Source organism: Plecotus auritus (genome assembly GCF_963455305.1).
Source record: "Plecotus auritus genome assembly, chromosome: 3".
Lineage (NCBI taxonomy): Eukaryota > Metazoa > Chordata > Mammalia > Chiroptera > Vespertilionidae > Plecotus > Plecotus auritus.
The window spans coordinates 13,367,226-13,385,518 of record NC_137772.1 but is presented as its reverse complement, the minus strand read 5'-3'; the positions used below and the strand labels follow the sequence as shown (position 1 = coordinate 13,385,518).

At 44.1% G+C, this 18,293-nt stretch overlaps 1 protein-coding gene across 1 annotated transcript in view; it reads right to left on the bottom strand.

Annotated features, from left to right (window-relative positions):
- MTUS1 (microtubule associated scaffold protein 1) overlaps window positions 1-17,773 on the bottom strand; it is a gene marked incomplete at its 5' end in the record, with an annotated part of 144,534 nt that extends 126,761 nt beyond the window's left edge. The window contains one exon of the mRNA XM_080661403.1: window positions 17,521-17,773. The remainder of the gene's footprint in view (window positions 1-17,520) is intronic.
- Between the last annotated feature and the right edge of the window lie 520 nt (window positions 17,774-18,293).

Here is an 18,293-nt window from a genome sequence, read left to right as displayed (position 1 = left end):
TTCATAGCAATCTGCAGCTCAGCTGTGGCCAACGACTCCCAGGCCGAGGCCGGAATCATTGCTCCCTTTCTCACATATCCGTGGGCCCCCACGCATGCCAAGCTGGCTCGGGGTTTAAGGCCGAGACGGATGCAACGGAGACGCGCACTGAAACATGGGAAGGACATGTTCCACTCGTGCTCACTCAGTAAATACCTGTGGAGCTTCAGTGGCCCAGCTCTTCAAAGTGAACAGTTCCAGTATCCACACTCAGGCCTTTCTCCAAATGACTTCAACCCCCTGCATAAAGTATTTTAACCAGGAGTTAAATGAAATAACATTTCTCTTCCTGGGTACTAAGTTCCCAGTTTAGCAGTAAAGGCAAGATGGCTGTGTGGTTTAATCTAATCCACGTTCACAACTGAGAAAAGTTCTATTTCCCCACCATTAAATAAACACTGGACATTGTAGTTAACCATATCAACCTCACCAATTTCCTTACAACTCTCGTTACACCAGAAACTTTCAAAAAAGAAATAATCCTTATGTGATTTTTATTATATTCACAGCCTCCAATTAACTACAAAAGGAGGAACCTGGCCGAAACCGGTTTGGCTCAGTGGATAGAGCGTCGGCCTGCGGACTGGGGGGTCCTGGGTTCGATTCCGGTCAAGGGCATGTACATTGGTTGCGGGCACATCCCCAGTGGGGGGTGTGCAGGAGGCAGCTGATCGATGTTTCTCTCTCATCGATGTTTCTAACTCTCTATCCCTCTCCCTTCCTCTCTGTGAAATATCAATAAAATATGTTTAAAAAATAAATAAATAAAAAATATATGAAAAAAAAAAAAAAAAAGGAGGAACCTGTACAATAGCACTAGTCCCGGGAAACTTAGTAGCTACAGAATGCGGATCGGTTACCTGGTGCACCACCCTGCCAATTCCCTTATCCCTGCTGTAAAGTGACGGTTTACTGCCAAAGCTTACATTCATTCTACAAACATTCATCAATTGCCTACCACGTGCCAGCTAAGCTGCTAGGAGCACAGGATCGCCCCTGTCTTCAAGGAGCCTTCAGAGAGCCTTCAGTGCAACTGAGAAGACAAGACAGTGCAGGGAAATAATTACAAATGCTGCACAAGAAAACGCCACCGGAGCCTAAGGGAGCTCCGCTGCTGTGGACAGGGAGCGGGTGCTTTCGTGTGGCTCCCGGGAGAAGACGGAGCATAAGGAACAGGCAGGGGAGGGCGCCTCAGCCTTTCCGATGTTATGTAAACTTTCCCCTCTCAAAATCTGGACACACAACATGGGGAAGCCAGCTTTTAATTTTGCCACTAAGGACACGTCAGACAAAATACCTGTTTACTACTCCCCACAATTATAAAAGGACATTTCTACCACTACCAACACGTTGTAAAAGAACATCTTTGCTACTACCAGCATATGACAAAAGTCATTTTTTAACACAAAAATGAAGGGAGTAGATACTGCAGACTAAAGAACCTTCTTTGAGCTTACATTATATAAATTTCGCCTGATGAAAATGTTAGCACATTTTTTTTTCCTATTTCACTGTATCATGGTAGACACTTTGTTTCCAAGCCCCATCCACCATTCCCCTTCACAGATCCTCACGTGGAACCTCTGGGCTGGGTGAAAAGGGCAGCAGGGGCGAGGAGGGTGGGAGGATGGAGAAGGGAGGCTGCCAGAGGCTGCCAGATGGGATATGAATGGCAGTTTCCCAACTCTCCAGGAAGATCAAAGAGGAGGACCAGAGAGAAAGACACACATAAAAGAAGTGCTGAGAGGGCCAGGGCCCAGAAAAGGCCAGGACAGATCAAGGAAGAGTCACTGTGTCCTGATCCCTCCACTGGAAGCCACAACAGAGACCACAGAAACCAGGACACACCTGGGCAGAGCCATCTACAGACCAACCAGAACACACACACACACACACACACACACAGCCATCTACAGACCAACCAGGACACACACACACACACACACACACAGCCATCTACAGACCAACCAGGACACACACACACACACACACACACACACAGCCATCTACTGACCAACCAGGACACACACACACACACACACACACACACACACACACACAGAGCCATCTACAGACCAACCAGGACACACCTGGAGAGAACCATCTACAGACCAACCAGGACACACACACACACACACACACACACACACACAGAGCCATCTACAGACCAACCAGGACACACCTGGAGAGAACCATCTACAGACCAACCAGGACACACACACACACACACACACACAGCCATCTACTGACCAACCAGGACACACACACACACACACACACACACAGCCATCTACAGACCAACCAGGACACACACACACACACACACACACAGCCATCTACTGACCAACCAGGACACACACACACACACACACACACACACACACACAGAGCCATCTACATACCAACCAGGACACACCTGGAGAGAACCATCTACAGACCAACCAGGACACACACACACACACACACACACACACACACACACACACAGAGCCATCTACAGACCAACCAGGGCACACCTGGACAGAGCCATCTACAGACCAACCAGGACATACCTAGACAGAGCCATCTACAAACCAACCAGGACACACCTGGAGAGAACCATCTACAGACCAACCAGAACACACATACACACAGAGCCATCTACAGACCAACCAGGACACACCTGGACAGAGCCATCTACAGACCAACCATGAGGAATGATTCCGCAGAGGCCATGACTTCCAGAAGGCAGCACCTGGACCAGACAACCTCACCCATTTCCTGAGATCCTGGTGCTATAAAGCTCCTCCAGGATCCAGGTACCATCCCAGATGTGGGTGTCCTGGGGAGGGAGGAAACCACCCTTGAGAGGAGAGAACAGCCCTGGAAAAGAAGTTTGAATTGACCAAATTTAAATCCTGAAGTTAGGTAGTATGTCTAGTAACTGGCACCCAAACATCCTGGGGAACTAGTTCACCTTTAGGAATAGAGGAAGCAGGCACAAAATAATTCCAGTCAGGCCAGACATCACCGCAGTTCTTTGGATCACTTAGGAACTCACCCACCCTCACACCAACTCATACTGTTTCAGATGTATTTCAGAAAGAAAAATCAAAATAAAATTTAAATCATATATACTATTTCCTAATAAAGTTGACAAGTATTGTGTAGAGTGAGGCTGACCTAATAGCTGAAACACTATCTGAGGCTTTTGAATGTTGGAAGGACTTGTGAGCAAAAAAGCTGTGTCCACAATGTTCAGGGCATCAGGGGCTGACAAGTGGGGACTGTCTCTCGATGAAACGTTGTCAGTTCCTACTTGTCCAGCCACAGTCAGCAAAGTGTGAAAGGCCAGGATGGGGCCGCGGGCAGCTACTTCTTCGGTGGATAAAGATAACAAAGGCAACACACAGCTCTTCAAAGTCCACAAAGTGTTCTCACAGTCCTCCTCCCAGTGACAGCCCGTGGGACAGACGGGTCCCATGACCATCACCTTCCTCCGAAGCCTCCTCTCCTTTTATAGAAGTCAAACTTGACATTTCCACAACTTCAGTACCTTGTCCAAGAAACAGAGTTAATAAATAGCAATGGCCATTAAACACAGTTGAAATGTGTAATCTTGATCTCCCTTCCACCCTCCTTCCCACAGGAATAAAATCTACTAACTTTTGGCAGCTCTAGAAAGCTATATGGACCCACAGCTGCCCAGACACGGAGAACAGGTGCTATTCATGGGGAGGTCCCACATCTACTCAACAACTGGCTTCCCTACCTTGGGCAAGTCAAATATAATCTTGGCCACATTTTCCTCATCAGTAAAAATGGATATCACAATAACAACAGAGCTCCTAAGGGTTGTTTTAAGAGTTAACAGGAATTTTGTGAAACTTTCTAACTCAGAATTGTTAGTGGCTACTGTTACCATGGCAACAACCTTGTGAAAGAAGCTTTATTATTTACCCTCATTTAACTTATAACCAAAGCTTAGCGACATGTTCATATGGTCAAGGGAACTTTCTGGGGTAATGGACATGTACTACGTAGATAGGTTGATATGATTAAATTAGATAGATATATCTTAACTGTATTGGTTATATAGATCTGCATCTGTCAAAATTCATTTTGTACACTTAGTCCAGGTGCATTTCATGGTACTTAATTTTATCTCTAATGTTTCTCATAGATCATGTGGCCAGCAGACAGCAGTGCATATTCCAGAAGACATCCGTTCATTCGCACTGGAACCTACAGATGTTTTCCTTGGCTCTTGTTCTATAATCCACCTTCCAACTAATTCCTTCCTACCCAATTTAAAACCTGGAATGCTGACTACACCTATTAACTACCATTTTTGTCTGACATCAAATATGCCCTACTTATGTAGAATTTTAAGTTTTACTGTTACCTCCTGAATATATTCATGAAGACCCCCCTTGAGGAGTTGGTTTCTGGCTATGACCCTCTATAGCCACTGACCTAAACCATCACCTTATACTAGTAAAGTCGGTCAGGACCACATACCAGGTGTCTACAATCCCAAACCAGTAGAACTGAGAATCTGAAAGACTCTCTAAGTCAGCATGCCTTCAACACACTTCCGAGCAACTAAATATAAAACACGATTCTATGTACTCCTGATAAAGAGGTGAACAAAATTAATTTCTTGCTCGTGTGGATATTACATCGTATTGTAGATAACTTTCAGAATTTTATCAAAAAGTAGGCTTTTTCATGAAGATCAGTAAGAAGCGTGAGAGTCAAAACAATAAGACGGAGTTCCAGGATAGCACTGAGCCGACACAGACTGGACTGTCCCCATAAAAGTAAAGAAATAAAACCAAACCCCCACTTACACCCAGCACCAACCAAGGGCCACCGTCAAGGACTGTAGAGTTGGGCTAAAAAAAAATTGATGTAAAGACTCTGTATTCTGTTTGTTTCTAAATTATATACAGCTAGTTTAAAAAAAAATTGCCCAAGGCCTAGCTGGTTTGGCTCAGTGGGTAGAGCATCAGCCTGTGGACTGAAGGGTCCCGAGTTTGATGCTGGTCAAGGGCACATACCTCAGTTGCAGGCTTGACCCCTGATCCAATTGGGGTGCGTGCAGGAAGCAACTAATCAATGTGTCTCTCTCATCATTGATGTTTCTATCTCTCTCTCTCTCCCTCTCCCTTCCTCTCTGAAATCAATAAAAATATATTTTTTAAACTCTATTAATTAAAAAAATTTCCCAAAAGGTAGCACAGGCTGTTTAGGGGAAGGAAAATAGACTGAGTGTGCAGGGCAGTGTTTAAAACTAAAATGAAATCTTTCCCTGAAAGTGTTAAATAACCGTGAACAGCTCCTTGTTTAGAACCCTTCAGACAGTTGCCATATCTCTTCAAAGTCCACTTGGCTAAAAGAAAATAATTTTCCATTTGAGTGAGGCCAAGGCCAAATGAAAAATGTCCTGTATGTGTAGCTATGCAAGTTGGCAGGCACCTCACACTGTATCTCCCAACCTTCACTAAACACCGACTTCCTGTACCCTTTACTTGAAAATGATCACCTATGTTGGACTTTCCACTGGCAAATAAAAGCTCCTTAGTAGAGATTAAGGTGTGTTCACATCTAACTTGCAGGAGCAGCCCAAAGAAGAGCCAATCTATGTAAAGGGATTTTTCAAGTCCTAACTCTGTACTTCCCTTAGAACAGGGGTGGGCAAACTTTTTGACTCGAGGGCCACAATGGGTTCTTAAACTGGACCAGAGGGCCGGAACAAAAGCATGGATGGAGTGTTTGTGTGAACTAATATAAATTCAAAGTAAAGGAGCGGAGGGGAGAGCAAGAGAACCCTCCGCTCTTTCGGCTCCGCGGGCCGGATAGAACAGCCGAACGGGCCGGATCTGGCCCGCAGGCCGTAGTTTGCCCACAGCTGCCTTAGAAGTCACTTTGGTAATAGAAAACTGTTGACCTTCAGGCTAGAAACCATGACTGATATCCAGGTTGTAACTGTGGTTTTATGGGACATTCTCTTCCCAGTTCTGACTGGACAGCAGGCCTCATCTCCTAGTTAAATTTCTACCTGGGAATAGCTCCATTTACCCAAGAATTACCTGCCTCCGTGCAGCTTAAAATAAGGAAATGGGATTCAAAATTTTTATAGAAAAAGTGTTTCAAAAAAGCAAATATCTGTCCCTATTCAAGATATATGACCTTGGCCCCGCCAGTGTGGCTCAGTGGTTGAGCATCAACCTATGAACCAGGAGGCGAGGGTTCAATTACTGGTCAGGGTGCATGCTCAGCTTGTGGGCTCCATCCCCAGTGTGGGGCGTGCAGGAGGCAGCTAATCAATGATTCTCTCTCATTGATGTTTTTTCTCTCTCTACCTTCCTCTCTGAAATCAATTAAAAATATATATATATATATTTTTTTTTTTTAAAAAGATATGTGACCTTGGATTGCTATGTATAAATGGGTACATTTTAATAATGTATTATTATACAATCAATGGAATGAGTCAAATGACTGTTCTGATAGAATTTTATTTGGTTCTTCTTGAAAAAAGTCTGAAAACTATAAAATTTCATGGAAATGTAATATGTATCATTGTAATAATCAGTAGCTGTCGATTTTCAATTTATGCCAGTAATTTAATGGCTTACTAGATTTTAACATTCTGGTTTATATTTTGTGGTTAGAAAAATGGGGAAAAAATGACACATCACAATTCTAAGCTATGTCATCTGAAATGTTACATATCCGAATTACTGCATGCCTTCGATCTCATTTCAGCACCAATGTGAAGAAAACTCTACCAACAATATTACTTCGGATGGAATTGAAAGCAGTCAAGTGACATCACACTGGGAGTGGGGAATGGACCAGGAGGGAAGAAAGACCTGGGTCCTTGTCCTATTTCCTTAGCTTACTCATCATAATACAAAACATCTACTCAAATAGTTCCAGTGCTCAAAGTCCTCGTGTATAGATCAGAATTCGCACCATTAGCCCCGCCCACCTCACAGGGCTGACTGATGTGATAGTTGAATGAAAATATCCTTAATGTCGTATTTACAAGGTACTTTCCAAAAACACATGGAGTTATTATTTCACTTTGTTTGAAAAATGAAAATTCAGAATTGCCTTAGTATTTAAATATATGAATGATAACATTTTACAACCAAAACTCTTAAATATAAATGTTGGTGGACTAAACTACAAATTAAAAATTAGAGCAGAGGATGGCAGTACTTTAAAAGCCACAAGTGCTTATTGGTTCAAAGTGATGACTCAACTCTAAGTGCTTTTAGAATGTGCTGATAGCAAACCAGCAACATAATTTACAGACTTCAGCAAAGATGAAAGTATCTGCTTTGATTTTTTTTTTTAAATGCAGCTCATATGTAACAAAATAGAGCAAGTCACTAAACTCAAACCCTCAAGAAAATCAAGAGGTTACAAAGCTGGAGTCCAAGAATAAATACCCTCAACTGTTATTAGTACACACTGATTCTTTTTAAGGAAGAGGGAAAGTTATTAAATTCCAGGCTCCTATGCAGATTCAAGAAACACCTCCACCAGGAGGGAGTGGAGGAATTTAAATTCCATGATCAGAAGAGGTTTAAAACAAGAAACAAAGGAAGGCTATGATTAGCATTAATTCATTATCTCCTCTATGGCTGACAATGTGGTAGAACAACCCCTTGAGACAGGTATTATCCCACTGTCCCCATGTGGCCACAGGTGCAAAAAATCACGTGGCCCAGCATAGATCTCACACAGGAACCCAACTTGGTCTAACTTAGAAGCCTGTGCACACTCCATTACATTCCTGTCCCAAATGTTCTAGAACCAGGAACATATTTTCCAGCTCTATAACCAAGTATGTCTCCAAGGTTTCATAATGGTCATCAGGGTAAGAAAAAAACATGCCTCTATTTGTTTTATTATTCCAGTTTTAATAAAAACAGGAGGAAGGAGCCCTAGCCGGTTTGGCTCAGTTGGATAGAGCATTGGCCTGCAGTCTGAAGGGTCCGGGGTTTGATTCCAGTCAAGGGCACATGCTGGGTTATGGGCTCGATCACAAGTAGGGGGCATGCAGGAGGCAGCCGATCAATGATTTGCTCTCATCAATGAAGTTTCTATCTCTCTTCCCCTCTCCCTTCCTCTCTGGAATCAATAAGAATATATTATTAAAAAAAAAAAAAAAGGACGAAGGAGAGGGTGAAAAGTAATACCCTGCCAGTAGGCTTCTATTTATGCAATATAAATAGAAAATAATTTTCATTTGACTATGTTCCCACAAAGTTATAAATTTTAAATATTTAGTGTAGGAAGACATAACCAACATTTTCTACCATAATACTCATATGTGCAATATAAAATCATTTAAAGTTTTGTATAAAAGAGAGAATACAGGATTTTTCCTATCTCCATTCCCTTTTCATTGACTAGACTCGCTCTTATCTGGGAATAAAAATTACTTAGTAAATCCCTCTACATAGTTGTCATGAATATCTTCATAGAGCAGTGGTCGGCAAACTGCGGCTCGCGAGCCACATGCGGCTCTTTGGCCCCTTGAGTGTGGCTCTTCCACAAAATACCACGGCCTGGGCGAGTCTATTTTGAAGAAGTGGCGTTAGAAGAAGTTTAAAAAATTTGGCTCTCAAAAGAAATTTCAATCGTTGTACTGTTGATATTTGGCTCTGTTGACTAATGAGTTTGCCGACCACTGCCATAGAGCAACATCAGAAGTTTTTAAGCATTAAACCAAAAAATTCCATACTTGAGAGTACTGAATCAAATTCAATAACCAGCAATTCTAGTGAACCATCAAAAAGTTTTCCAGAAATGCAAAACTACTCTGAAACACACATCTTATTAATGTAATAAGAGAAAGAGCAACCCCAGACTGAAAACCCATCCGAATTCCTCTTTAAAATGTAAATACATATTTCTCCAAACAAGGAACAGCCCAAGTCTCTATTCAGGAGCAGCTGCCAACTTGCGACTGACAGTACAAGTGGGAATGTCACAAATTCTCACAAGTGGACTTAATTCTGTACAAGTATATGCATATGGGCATGCCAGGTACTTTATTAAAAACAGGATTATCACTCAGAAGGAACAGAAACCTCCCACCTTCCAGCTCTACGTTAGTCTCACTCCTAAGGGCCCCGATTTCACAGGCGGAGCTGCCTCGCTCTCTGCTTGCCTAGTATATCAGTGAATGAGGGCGCCGGGCATGAGGAGAGGACAAGAACAAGGAAAGCAGGGACACTGATATCTCTGGCTTAAAAGACCCTCTAGTAGCTGTGACTAACTGAAGCAAGAATTTCCAACTCCATGCCATCGGAGCTTTCGATGATTTATTCCAGGCTACATCTGGTACAAATAATTCTAAAAGTGCAAATGTATCCAGCATCATAAGGTTTAGACCCTCCTCTCCAGACACATACAAGATGTAACAGAAAGATATTGGGGAAAAGTCACTAAAAAGATTATCCAGCAAAGGTAGGTGAAGCCACAGACAGCAGTGCTGAGTATCTCGCCTCTCAGCTCTTTCTGTGAGAAGGAAAAGCGATCCAAGACCACAAGTCTTCACAGAACCAGAATTGTCAAAACAGCCTTAGGTTTATGAGAATTTAGTCCCGGCAGCAGAATCCCCAGTGCATGGCACAATGTTAACGGCTGGAGAGAATATTCCTAGCAACTTTGAACACTTACTAAAATGTCCAACACTGCACTTTTCACGGTGGTTGAGGCTTCTCTGACAGACTCCCCTGAGAACCAGGACCAATTTTTTCCCAGATTCAGCACTTCTGCTTTGCAGTGTTTGGCCCATAGAAAGCCCTCAATACAAAAATCAAACTTAAGATTCTAAGAGCAAGGATTTTTACTCATGCCTTTTATGTACTATTTAAGATAAAAACATGCCCTAGCCAGTTTGGCTTAGAAGGGTCCCAGGTTCGATTCCGGTCAAGGTCACATGCCTGGATTGTGGGCTCAATCCCCAGTACAGGATGTGCAGGAGGCGGCTGATCAATGATTCTATCATGGATGTTTCTCTCTCTCCCTCTACCTCTCTGAAATCAATAAAAATATATATATTTTTTAAAAATAGTTCTTTCTTTTTAAAAAACCAAAAACATAATCCTAACTATCCGCTATACATACTTGGTTCTACATAAAGTGTCTAGGTTGGATATCTGATAAACAAGTGCCTTTTCCTTGGTAGGAAGTGTACCTTCTGTAACCCATTCCTGTTTCTCCAATCTTTCTCTCTCTCCAGCGAGCAGGACTTCCGCAATCCTCTGTGGTATTATAGACTATTGGGTTAGCCGACCAGAAATGTGCTAATATGGTTCAGTTCTATAATTTGCCTAAGAATGAGATAACTATGGTGCAGTGGGTTACTGTATAATAAAATATAGACTTTATAGTGCAAGGGGACTTCATCAGTAGTTCTTCCTATAAAAACAACTCAAACAGCCCTGGCCAGCTTGGCTCAGTGGATAGAGCGTCAGCCTGTGGACTGAAGGGTTGTGGGTTCGATTCCGGTCAGGGGCATATGCCTGGGTTGCAGGCTCCATCCTCAGTGGGGGTCGTGCAGGAGGCAGCCGATCAATGATTCTCTTTCATCATTGATGTTTCTATCTCTCTCTCCCCCTCCCTTCCTCTCTGAAATCAATAAAAATATATTTAAAAAATAAAATAAAACTCAAACAACTTGACACAGGTTGGGGGGTGGGCAGGGGAATCCATGTTGGAATGTCATCTCTTAGGCTACTTATTATCTATACTGGCTTCTATTTTTGTTCCAGAAGCTAACCAGGTGAACTAGGTTTTAAAAGACCATGCAGCCCTAACTGGTTTGGCTCAGTGGATAGAGCGTCGGCCTGTGGACTGAAGGGTCCCAGGTTGGATTCCAGTCAAGGGAATGTACCTTGGTTGCAGGCACATACCCAGTAGGGAGTGTGCAGGAGGCAGCTGATCGATGTTTCTCTCTCATCGATGTTTCTAACTCTCTATCTCTCTCCCATCCCCTCTGTAAAAAAATCAATAAAATATAAAAAATAAAAGGCCTTGCTGGTGCAACTTGATATCACTGTTAACAATCATCAAAACAATCTACGAGAGACAACTTCTCGTCTGTCACTGAAGGCTGTTAAACACACCATAGGTTACGAACTGCTTATCTGAAATAAAGTGAAGAAATATTGACTTTTCCTTCAGAACCGGCCTGTAAGTAAACAATGCCAGAGTTAAATATTACCACGTTTCCACTCCAGGAAAAGTATAGAAGCGAGCTAACCCGACAGTCCAGACCCAGTGAACACCGGCATACCCATTCTTCAGGCTACATGTTTATTGACAAAGGAATGTATTTTTCTACCTCTCCTTCCTGCTCCTCTGATAAGTAGGACTCTCCCAGAGGGAGTTCTTTTTCTCAATGACAATTCAGGACATAAGACATCCTACAATGTTTTAGTTAATTGTAGGGGATCAGAGTAACTATGACTGATTGGCCCTCAGACTTAACACTAATTTTCTTTTCTTTGCATTGAGCTTAAATATAAGCTGACAAGGTACAAATAATTTAAAGTCTTTAAAGGAAATGATAAGGAATTTGACGGCTTTAAACCACTCTTTCCAGGGCACCTTCCCTGGAAGACTGATACACTCTCCGTCTTTCTTTTTCTTTTTTTAATATATTTGTATTGATTTCAGAGAGGAAGGGAGAGGGAGAGAGGGAAGGAGGGAGAGAGAGAGAGAGAGAGAGAGAGAGAGAGAGAGAAGTCTATGATGAGAGAGAATCATTGATCAGCTACCTCCCGCACTCTCTCTACTAGGGATTGAGCCTGCAACCCGGACATGTGCCCCGACTGGGAACTGAACCATGACCTCCTGGCTCATAGGTCGATGCTCAACCACTGAACCATGCTGGCTGGGCCCAGTCTGTTTTCTTCCCCGTCTCCCCCCGCCCCATCTTGCTGTGGGTACACAGTTGGGGACTGGCCAGGCCCACCCTTCTGCTCAGCCCAACTCCTACTAAAACATGAAATTAGCACAATATTCAGACAAAATCACGTTAGCTGGAAGTCATTTCCTTGTGACCCCTTCACCCTTTCCAGCTAGTTTGAGAATCTTATAACCTGCACTTGCCCATCTTCTTTCACTGCTCAAAGGGAATCTACTCAACCTGCTAAAAAGTACACATTTCCTCAAGAGAAACTTGAAGCAACTTCATTTTTTTTAATATGTTTTTATTGATTTCAGAGAGGAAGGGAGAGGGAGAAAGAGATAGAAACATCAATGATGAGGGACAATCATTGATTGGCTGCCTCCTGCATGCTGCCTACTGGGGCTTGAGCCTTCAACCCAGGCATATGCCCTGACCGGGAATTGAACTGTGACCTCTTGGTTCATAGGTTGATGCGCAACCACTGAGCCACACCAGCTGGGCCTGAAGCAACTTTAAAACTCTTAGTTTTGCCCTAATCGGTTTGGCTCAGTGGATAGAGCATTGGCCTGCGGACTGAAGGGTCCCAGGTTCAATTCCGGTCAAGGGCATGTACCTGGGTTGTGGGCACATCCCCAGTGGGGGGCGTGCAGGAGGCAGCTGATCGATGTCTCTCTCTCATCGATGTTTCTAACTCTCTATCCCGCTCTCTTCCTCTCTGTAAAAAAATCAATAAAATATATTTTAAAAAAAAACTCTTAGTTTTACAACTTCAAAATGAAATGAAATCTCCAGGTGCAAATAAAGGGAGAATGTGTGAATTTTCTTACTTTTACTCTTGTAAGTAATGGGCACACAAGAACAACCATTGATTTTGATCTGGGTCTATTAACAAGACTTTAAAATAGTTTATCTTTAAGTAAATCCATTTTTATTTCTCCTCAGGATGGAGCTTAAACTGAAGGCCAAGGAAAAGTTACCAGCTATAATGTACTAAAAGTAAGATTTTGGAATCAAAGATTTATATGCAAATATGTACTTGTGAACTGCTTCAAGCTATTTGCTTTAGTAAAGCTCCTCTAGATTGAATTTGTTTTACACTGTAAATTTGCTCAACATTTCTTCCTTGATTGCATAAAAGTTAGCCATCAGAGCAATCACAAACAGCAAACTAGGTTACAGTGTGTGAAAGTGACGTTTTCTTGTTATCTATCAGCAGAGTAAGGAGTAGCCCCCAAGTCTGTCATCCCCAAAGCAGAAAAACCCATTTCATCGTGAGCCAAGTGAACAAGAAAAAGCCATGCATGGATAACTGCCCACATAAAAGTAAGAACTGCTGATTTCAGAGAAGCTTGAGGTCATTTAAAAAATCACTATCATCAGGGCAGTGTTTTATAAAACTTGGTTTAGAAATACATTTTTAGGAGCAGTAGCTGACAGTCAAACTCAGTTCCTGGTTATACTGAACGGCCCTAGGCCAAGGATAAAGAACCCTGGTCAAAGCAGGCTTTTCTCAACCAAGTGTCAGGCTGGCTGAAGTCAGACTACATCATCTAATCCCTCTTTTTTCTTCTTAAAAATAAAAATAAAAAAATAACAGAATGGGGTCACTCATCCTCAGCCAGTCACTCCTCTGCAGGCCACAAGCCCCCCTGCCCAAGCACCTGCCAGCTAAGTGGTCACCTACGTGGCCTCAACAGAGAGTCTGGGCCCATTTCTACTAGGAAGTGTCCCCGAACACCCTCACCACACATTGACCTCATCCTCTGGGCTCTTATTGGTCCCCTGGCTTATTCTGAGGCTCTAGAAGATGGAGAGTTGCCCTAGCTGGTTTGGCTCAGTGGATAGAGCATCAGCCTGCGGACCAAAGGGTCCTGGGTTTGATTTCAGTCAAGGGCACATGCCCCGGGTTGCGGGCTCGATCCCCAGTAGGGGGCGTGCAGGAGGCAGCCAAACAATGATTCTCTCTCCTCATTGATGTTTCTATCTCCCTCTCCCTTCCTCTCTGAAATCAATAATAATATATTATAAATAAATAAATAAATAAATAAATAAATAAATAAATAAATAAATAAAATAAAAGATGGAGAGTGAAAGGGACTGGGCTCTGATGGGAGACCGCTCACAAGTCCTCAGGGTATACTTAAGCTTCCACGGTATGGAAAAGTAACTCAAGTTTGGGAAATCTAGAAGACATTGTCTCCTCTTCAAGTAAGTAGTTTAATCTAGGAGTAGTATTCGAAATCAATCTGGGAAAACTAATGAACTACATATACACCCAACTAGATATCAGGAGAGACTCATGTCAACAATGAAAACCTACAATAATGGATATAAAAAGAATTCTGGCAAAAGAGTAATACTAGAGATGAACTGCTGAAAATAAGTGGATTGTGAGTCTGGTTTACATAACCACAGAACAGCAGGTCTGAAAGACTTTCATTCCCTGGAATTTAAAACTTTTCTGTTCTTATCTGCAAGAATGCTATTCCTATCGGTATATACCATGCACAACTATTTCTCATCAACAAACACAATCTGTGTTGCAGCAGTCTCTACTACAGGGCATGCAGGTTCTGACAATGGATTTTATAAAAATCTAAACCAGAATTGGGGTGGGGGTGTCTCTTGAAAGTCATCTTCTGTCACTGTCATACATAGCTCTTAAGCTATGATTTGGGAGTGTTAAAAATTTTGTTTTGAGAAAGTCAACAAATTTGGCTACATTAAAGTATAGAACTTCCATAAGTCAAATCCACTACAAATATGTGCTAAGTGTCTTTATAAAGCAAAGACAAAACTGGGAAAAATAGTTGCAATCTGAAGGCAAAAATTTATTATCAAGATATAAAAGGCTCTTATAAATTGATAGAAAAATGCTAATGCCCCAGGAGGAAAAAAAATGGTATTACATTCACATGAAAAGGGAAGGAAAATGAAAAATTACTAGATGTTTTGGTGTTCAACATTATTTGCAATCAAAGACATGGAAATTTAAATATTGAGATAGCCCTGTTCACCTATAAAGCTAGCAAGAATTATTTTTCCTTTTAAGAATGCTTCCCCTTAACAAGAATATAGTAACACAGGTATTCTCATAGAGTACCAGCGGGAACACACTTTTTGGAAAGCAAATAATCAATCTGTATAAAGAGATTTGTGGCCCTGACTGGTTTGGCTCAGTGGATAGAGCATCGGTCTGTGGACTGAAGGGTCCCAGGTTCGATTCTGGTCAAGGGCATGTACCTCGGTTGCGGGCACATCCCCAGTAGGAGGTGTGCAGGAGGCAGCTGATCAATGTTTCTCTCTCATTGATGTTTCTAGCTCTCTATCCCTCTCCCTTCCTCTCTGTAAAAAATCAATAAAATATATTTAAAAAAAAAAGAGATTTGTGAATCATCAACTGTGTTTGGAGGACTCCATCTAAGGAACTATGCTCTGTAGATCAAGTTTTATAAAGAATATTTGTTGCATTAGTATATATTTAATAATAGGAAATAAATTAAAAGTTCAGCTATAAGGAAATGGTTAAGTAAATTGTTACTTCTACATAATATTATGTAGTCACTAAAATAATATTCTTGAAGAACTATGAAAACATGAGAATCTTTTCATGTGTTAGTCAGTAAAAAAAAAAATCAGCATGCAACAGTATATTTATACCACCACTGTAAAAAAAAAATCTTTGTTATATTGTGATTATCTCTGGAAGATATGATTATTTAACTCCTTTTTTATTTTTATTTTTTAGAGGGAGAAACATTGATGTGAGAACAAAACATCCTGCATGCCCCCTACTGGGGTTTGAACCAGAAACCCCAGCATGTGCTCTGATCCAGAATCGAACCCATCACCTTACAGTGCACAGGACGGACGATGCCCAACCAACTGAGCCACACGGGCCAGGGCAGATTATTTAACTCATACTTTTTCTGAACCTACTTATACAGCAAGCATGTATTACTTTTGAAATCATAACAAACAACGACCAACAAAATAGGGCCAATGAGTGACATGCTTTTGAAATGCTTAAATGGAATAACTGCAGTTTTGTTTCCAGGAAATACCCAAAGAAATCTAGCTATAATTTTATAATCCTATGAAATACTCAAAATTGTAACCTTCAATTACTGATACATAACTAAAAGGTGCAGGTCGTGTGCAAGCACTATTTGCGCCACACTAAGTGGATTTTAAAAAATAATAGGTGGAGAAGTTGGTGTGAGTTTAATGTAGAACTATACATTATTTTAAACTCAATTCCACTCCTCAGGTTTTTGTTATTTTTCTTACGGATAAGTAGTTTCTAATCATTTCTTTGTATAACTTTCCTATGGAGTATCGTACCTAAGAAAAAATTATTAAAGCACACTGTAAAGCACTATACAAATAGGGCATCCTTGTTCCTATTTAAATTGCCCATCATTTCCTGCCCTAATTATCCCTGGAAAAGAAGTCTACAGAATTGCAATTCCAACTATGCAATTCCTTTTAGTGTTAACCAAACACTGTTATCTGGGTGTATCTACCCTCCTTAAGGAAGTCCCAGGCTCCCAGGAAGCAGAAACTCTGGTTTCTTCCCCACCTCACCCCACCCCACCTAGGAGTGGCGGTGAGGAGGGAGCCTAACCCCTCCAGCCCACCCGCCAGCCCAGGCCTGAGGACTTGGCGTGAGGGTGATTGAATCCCCATTACCTGGCAAAACATGAAGGCTTTCATCCCAGCTTTCATCCGCCGGCACCCCTCCCTGTTTTGCCTAAGACTTTGATTTTATTCAAACAAAACACAACACCCTGGATTCCCTTTATTAGTCCACTGACTACTTAAGCAGTATTAATAAAGTAGGTGAAACTATAGGCAGGCTAAATTAAGGATTAATCTCCCCATGTTTGCTCCAAAATAAATTAATCCCAGTAAAACACACACACACACAACAATAACAGAAAAAGAGTACGTCTTGAAAAGATATAAAGAGTTTTAAGGCAAGTAAACACACACCTCCACTAATCATTATAGAGGAGTCCCACCTGGTGGCCTTAAAGCCAGAGAGGCACAGGGACTGGCAGAAAGTAGCGAGGCGCGGGGCGAGAGGCCCAACCCCGTTCATGCCATTTTCTACCCCGATTGCTGATACCGAGAATGGGCCCAAGCCAGCCGCCCAGCGAGAGGGCTGGGCTGCGGGGCCCTGGCGGGTCCAGGGTCCGGTGGGCGGCTTCCGGCCAAGGGTACTACCGGCTGGTCAGTCTGCAGTGAACTGAGTCTACAATGAACCCTTAGGTCACTTTCAAGGTGACAGCGACGAGGTCCGCATCAGTCCCTTCCGCACCAGCTGCGCGGTGCCCACGTGAGCCCTGCTCTCTGCAGCCTCCGCGCTGCCCGCGCTGCCTCTCCACTTCTCCCCCAACTTCGGCGCACGAGCCCCTAGAATACCCGCCCCCGCCCCCGAGGCGAGCCCCGCCAACCGAGGACGGTGGCGCTCCCCACGTCCTCCCTCCGCCGTCGCCCGCGATCCCCACCGATGACAGGCGGGGCAGGAGTCGACCCAACTCCGCACTTACCTCTACGCCTCGGATCCAACCCCGAGCCCTCCGGGGAGCCAGACGCGGGAGGCGGGGGAGCTGCATTCCGAGCCCCAGTGCCCTTTGCACCCTCGGCGGAGGCGCTGCAGGTCCCCCCGGTGCAATCGGCACCTGGGGACACGCGGGTCGGCTCCACCCCCACCCGCGCGCCGGCGGCGGTGGCTGCTGCGGGGAGGGATCCCGGAGTCCCAGAGGCGCCCCAGCCTCCCCCCGCACCTCCGCCTCTCGGGCCGCCGCGGGGCGGGGCGGGGCGAGGGCGGGGAGTTCGGGAAACTTGTAAATAGAGCCCGCCTCTGCCCCAGCGCCTGCCGCCGCCCCTTCCAGACCGCCCCGGCCTGCGCCCTGCCGCCGGAGACCGAGGCCGGGCGGCGGCCGTGTGGGCTGCGCCCCGGGAAACTTGGGAGACGCGCCAGGCGCTACCTCGGCCGGGCTCCGCGCTCCGCTCGCCCGCGGGCTCCCTCCTCTCGCGCTCCCGGCGGCCGATCCCGAAGCCCCGCGCGCTCTCGGGCTAAATGCGGACGCGCTCCGGGGCCAGGGCTTCCGCCCGCGACCGCGCTGCACCTGTTGCCACGTGCGACGCGGCGCCCGCGGCTGCTGCCTGCGCACCTGGCTGAACGTCACGATCCAGACCACACGGGTCCCCGCGGGCGACCGGCACTCGTCCGCGCCCAGTGCTGGGGGCCCGGGCCCGGCTGCGGAGAAGGCCTGCCTCCCGCGGCCTCCTGGCACCTGGGTTCCCCGGGCGAGCTCTC